Consider the following 6,304-nt stretch of genomic DNA (forward strand, 5'->3'; position numbering starts at 1 on the left):
CGGCAGGGCCTGGGCCCAGGCAGTGGGGTGCTGAGCAGACCTGCCTGGTCCCCACGCGGCGCCACCGTCTCTGCCTCCTTGCGGCCCCCACGCGGCACCACCGTCTCTGCCTCCTTGCGGCCCCCATGCAGCACCACCGTCTCTGCCTCCTTGTGACCCTCTCCCTCTCTTGCCCTGTGCACCCCTGGCTCCTGACCCTCTGTCTCCCCAGGTTTCACCTCTTTCCTTGGGTGCCGGTTTCTGGCCTCGCATACACCTTGGGTCGGCCTCCAGCACTGGGCTTCGTGGATTTTGGCCCCTGGTCTCCTGGGTTTGCCTCATGCCATCTCTTCACCCACACAATGGCCCAGGATCAGCCCTTGCCTGGGCCTGGCCTGCCTGGCCGCCTGGGAGAAGGGGAAACGGACAAAAGTATTGGTTACAGATGAATATATAGGGTTGGGCCCTGTGCTGGGTCCTCGCCCAGTCTGCACCACCTCCCAGTGATGCGGATATGGCCTCAATTTATAGATGAGGCATCCGAAGAGCAGGTGCTAGTAAGTAATTTTCCCAGGGTCATGCGGTGAAGAAATGTCATCAGCAGGACTGGAACCCAGGCATAGGCTCAGGGCCCACACCAAGCTTGGGCACGCCAGCACTCATTTGATCATTGAACAAGTCCATAGTAGGACATTTCACCTTTGTTTTACAGAGTGGGAAACTGGGGCTCTGGAAGCACAGGTGACTCGTATAAACTCGCAGTTTCCTTGACTCCTGACCTCACACCTGGACACTTAATGGCAGCACAGTCTTGGGCAGGACCTACCTTCATCCTGTGTCTGGAACAAAGCTGGGAATACATTCATAGATAAATAAGGGCTAGGCACAGTGGCTCACGCCTGTTATCCTAGCACTTTGGGAGGCTGAGGCGGGAGGATTGCCTGAGCAACAAAAAGTGAGACCCTGTCTCTATAAAAAGTCAAAAAATTAGCCAGGTGTGGTGGTACGCATCTGTATTCCCAGCTACATGGGAGGTTGAGGCAGAAGGATTGCTTGATCCCTGGAGGTCGAGGCTGCAGTGAGTCATGTTCGTGCCACTGCACTCCAGCCTGGGCGACAGAGCGAGACTCCGCCTCAAAAAAAAAAAAAAAAAAAAGGAAAGGAAGGGGAAGGGGAAGAAGAGAAAGGAAGGAAGAAAAAAGAAGCCTATAATGGTCTGCTGGAGATAAAGCAATAAAGCAGGAAGGTGAGTTGGCCTGGCTGGTGCAGCCCGGAATGCCAGCCAGAGTTCAGATTTCATTCTCTTTGCACTGAGACGCCCTAGAGGTGTCTGTGCAAAGCTGGGTTTCAGGAGACTAAGTTAGGCTGGAGGAGGGAGATGCTGGGGCTATCAGCAGGGACTGCAAGGCTGCAGGCGGGAGAGGATGGGGCCAGTTATGTCAGGCGGTGGGGTTGGAGAGGCCGGGCTGTGAGAAGCGCTGCTGATTGGATGTGGGAGCCCAGCGAGAGGGAGTAGCCTGGCTTGAGAGACGTCAATTGAGAAGCATCCCTTGGTGTGCCACCTTCCGGGGATGGAGGGAATTGCATCCTGCATCCTCCCCCAGTGAGGAGGGACTTAAAAAGTCCTTTTTAAGGCTTTTTAAAAGCTATTAATAGCTTTTTAAATATTAGCTTAATATTAATTAATTAGCTTAATATTAATATTAATAGCTTTTTAAAATATTAATTTAATTAATAGCACACCTGGCTATTCACAGGTGTGATCATAGCTCACTGCAGCCTTGAATGCTTGGCCTCAAGCAATCCTCTCACTTCAGTCTCACAAGTAGCTGAAACTAGAGTCGTGCACCACCACACTCAGCTAATCTTTAGGTCTTTTTTTAAAAATAAAAGATATCAAGTATTGTGGGAAAAGTGAAAGCAGAAAGACTAATATTCTATGCACTACATACAGATTTTTACAAAGCAACATTTATCAGAGACGGAGTCTGGCTGTGTTGCCAGGCTGGAGTGCAGTGGTGCGATCTCGGTTCACTGCAACCTCCACCTTGTGGGTTCAAGTGATTCTCCTGCCTCAGCCTCCCGAGTAGCTGGGACTACAGGCGCATGCCACCACGCCCAGCTAATTTTTGTATTTTTAGTAAAGACAGGGTTTCACCATGTTGGCTAGGATGGTCTCGATCTCTTGACCTCGTGATCTGCCCGCGTCGGCCTCCCAAAGTGCTAGGGTTATAGGAGTGAGCCATCGCGCCTGGCCTGGGACTTAAAGTCTGGTAGCAGCGCAGATAGCAATGCAGGCCCCTCTCTTTCCACTTTGTTTGCCTGCATGGAGCCAGCTCTCAACTGATTTTCTTCCTCTGCTCCAAGCCTCTGAGGAGATTGAGTCTGCTTGGGTTCAAATCCTAGCTGGACCACTTCCTAACTATAGTCTTGAGCAAGTCACATAGATCTCCAAGGCTCACTTTTCCTATGTGCAAAATGGGGAATAATGGTCGCACCGACCTCACTCTTAGGGTCGCAGTGAGCGTTACGTGAGTCAGGGCACGTGTAGAGCTTGGGACATGCCTGGCTTTAGTAAGACCTCAATGGATGTCAGCTGTTATTATGATTGAGAATGAATGATTGGCCCACGCTGCAGGGTGTTGCACTGTTTTGTTCATTCATTCATTAATTGAACAGATATTTATTGAGAGCCTAATATGTGCCAGAGATCCAACGTGAACCAGACGGACAGATCCCTGCCTGCCTTCAGGGAGTTTACCCAGTTGTTCAGTTGCCTTCTGACACAGAGCAGCTTTGGGCAGGCTGACAACCTCCCTGGGGCCTTGATTTCTCCATCTCTGTCATGAGGAGCTTGCCCCAGTCCTCTGTGAACTGACAGGCATGGAGGTCTGGGGCAGACAGCTCCCTAAAACTCAGCTGTTCCATAGTGGCACCTGCTGTCTCCTCTGGGGAGGAAGCTGTCATGGCTAGAAGTAATCAAGCAAAAGCTGAGTATTCTTGAAAGTCCCTCTTTACCCTGAAATGTTAAGAGGTCTAGGACTTCATTATTTCATGACCCAAATGACAGTTATAGGAGAGCACACACGAAGCGTCTATAAAGGTGTCAGCCAGGTGTCGGGCTCATGCCTGTAACTCTAGTGCTTTGAGAGGCTGAGGCAGGAGGATCACTTGAGGCCAGGAGTTTGAGACCAGCCTGGGCAATACAGCAAGACCTTGTCTCTACAAAAAACTTTTAAAAATTAGCTGGGTGTGGTGGCGCACACCTCTAGTCCTACCTACCTGGGAGGCTGAGGTGGGAAGTAGCTTGAACACAGGAGTGTGAGGTTACAGTGAGCTATGATAGCATCACTGCCTCCAGCCTGGGCCGCAGAGCGAGACTCTTGTCTCTAAAAAAGAAAAAAAAGCCTCAAGTTCAAGATAATAACAGTATGGCCGCAAGGTGGCACCATGACCCTGGCCCAATCTTAAAATTTTAAATTTTAGCACAAAGCATAGTATAACATCAGTGGATCCATCACCCAGAATGAACAAATGTTAAAGTTATTGCCAGGTTTTCTTTAGTTAGTTTGTTTGTTTGAGACACCGTCACTCAGGCTGAAGTTCAGTGGCTATTCACAGGTGTGATCATAGCTCACTGCAGCCTTGAACGCTTGGCCTCAAGCAATCCTCTCACCTCAGTCTCACAAGTAGCTGAAACTAGAGTCGTGCACCACCACACTCAGCTAATCTTTAGGTCTTTTTTAAAAATAGATATCAAGTATTGTGGGAAAAGTGAAAGCAGAAAGACTAGTATTCTATGCACTACATACAGATTTTTACAAAGCGACATTTATCAGGCAAAATTTTTTACTCATCTCATTCACAGCTCCACTGCCTTGGTTTCATAGCAGCAAAGAGGCTTTGCACAACTTCACAGAGCAAGTGGCAGACTCTGGATGATGAACCCGGGTTGCTGGGCTCTAAAATCCTTCCACACAGCACCTCTCAGGGTTGCAGTTGTCCACGTCAGAAATCCCTGGGCTCAAGGAGTTAGCACAGAGCTGAATGCATTATGATTGTGCTGATGGGAACGCTAAGGCCAAGAGCTAGGTTTTTTTTTGTTTTGTTTTTGTTTTTTTGTTTTTTTTTTTTTAGATGGAGTTTCGCTGTTTTTGCCCAGGCTAGAGTGCAGTGGTGTGATCTCAGCTCACTGCAACCTCTGCCTCATGGGTTCAAGTGATTCTCCTGCCTCAGCCTCCTGAGTAGCTGGGATTATGGGCATGCATCACCACACCTGGCTAATTTTGTGTTTTTAGTAGAGACAGGGTTTCATCATGTTGCCCAGGCCGGTCTCGAACTCCTGACCTCAGGTGATCTGCCCGCCTTGGCCTCCCAAAGTGTTGGGATTACAGGCGTGAGCCACCGCGCCCAGCCAGCTAGCGTTAACATAGTACCAAAGATACAGACTACATCAGTGTCATTTAATCCCCTCAGCTACTCTGTGAGGTGGGTGCCATATTGTTCTGCTAACTATTACAGAAGAGAAAGCTGTGACCCAAGGAGATGGAGCCACTGGCCCTATAATCCCAGAGCTGGGATCCCAAGCCAGGTCTTTCTGACTCTCTGGCCAGGCTTGCTGTACTACATTCTGTTCCTTGGGGGCATGGCAGAAATCGTCACAGTGGTGCAGTATGGTGGCAAGGAGGAAGGACAGGCCTCCTCTATCTGCTTAAAAGATGCTTCTGTGGGCAAGGCTGGGGCTCTGAGCACCAAATAGCGGCTTAGAGTTGGCGGGTGGGTGCTGCAGGCTCTGAGGTGCCTGAGGGGAGGTTTTTGACCATCTGTAATGGGCTCTCTTTGCCATGGGCATCGAGCAGGTCTGGGTTTCATTTCCACTTCACCACTTGCTGCTGGTGATCTGGGGCAAGGCCCTTGGCCTCTCTGAACCCCAGTTTAACGTCTACCTCTCAGCATTATTGTAGGGGTCGGAATAAATAACTGGAGGAGTAGGAACCATATAACAAAGCCCCTGGGGACATCGCAGGAGTCTTCGATTTGGAAAGTATTATTTTTCTGTTTCTGTGGAGAAAAAATGATCCCACCCCGTTCTCTTTATACTACATTTTCTTTTTCTCTTCCTTCTTTCTTTCTTTCCTTTTTTTTTTTTTTTTTTTTTTTTTTGACAGAGTCTTGCTCTGTCACCCAGGCTGGAGTGCAGTGGCACAATCTTGGCTCACTGGAACCTCTGCCTCCCAGGTTCAAGCGATTCTCCTGCCTCAGCTTCCCGAATAGCTGGGATTACAGGCGCCCACCACCAGGCCCAGCTAATTTTTGTATTTTTGATAGAGACGGGGTTTCACCATGTTGGTCAGGCTGATCTCGAACTCCTAACGTCAGGTGATCTGCCTGCCTCCGCCTCCCAAAGTGCTGGGATTACAGGCGTGAGCCACCGCGCCGGGCCCACGTTCTCTGTTGATTATGCTTATTGTTTATTGTCTGTTTCCTTCCACTAGAATGTAAGCTCCACGGAGGTGCGGATCTTTGTTTTGGCCACTGTAGTGTCCTGATGGGTCAGAACAGTGCCTGACATCTAGTGGGCGCGCCTTAAAAGATGCATTGAAATATCTGTTCAATGAATGAATGAATGACAGCATTAACCTGCACAGCAGTGTTAGACAGAGACCCTTCTCAGCCAGAGGGGAGAGGACAGAGGGAGGTCACACCCAGGGGAAACCACACCCCGCGCCTCTGCCTGCAGCGACTCTAACCCACCTAGCCTGGGGATTCTCAAATCTGTTCACGCTCTGTTAGACTAGGAGCGCCAACAGCTCAGGGACTTCAACCTTAGTGCCTGGCCCCTTTGGCGATTGGGATGGTTTCTGCCGGAAAGGCCCTGGGGGAAGGTTAGCTTCTTGCTCAAACTAACGGTGAAGAACGCCCAGAATTACTAACCCATTTTACGGATATGGCAACTGAGGCCCAGAGGGGTGTCAGGCGATTTGTCCAATATTTCCCAACTCCTGGCTCCCCTGAAAGCCCGGTGACCCCGTTGTGAGTGGGCAGGCACCCATTAGGGAGCAGCCCCTGGATAAAGGCAGGTCACAGCCCCCTTCTCCGAGTTCCGCCTGCGCCGCCGCCACATGTGGGTTGGGAGGAGCATCTGAGGGCGTGGGGGCTGCCACAGCCCGGGAGGTGACCCCACGCAGCTGGGGCGCTCTGATTTTCGGCCCACAGGCCCGGGGTGCCAGGACCCCGCCCCCCTGCAGGGCCAGGGCTCGGCTCTCCCCGCCCACCGCGAGGCGGGGCGCACGCTCCGCGGCGCGGGGACCGCGCGCTCCAGGCT

Source organism: Nomascus leucogenys, chromosome 24 (assembly GCF_006542625.1).
Source record: "Nomascus leucogenys isolate Asia chromosome 24, Asia_NLE_v1, whole genome shotgun sequence".
Lineage (NCBI taxonomy): Eukaryota > Metazoa > Chordata > Mammalia > Primates > Hylobatidae > Nomascus > Nomascus leucogenys.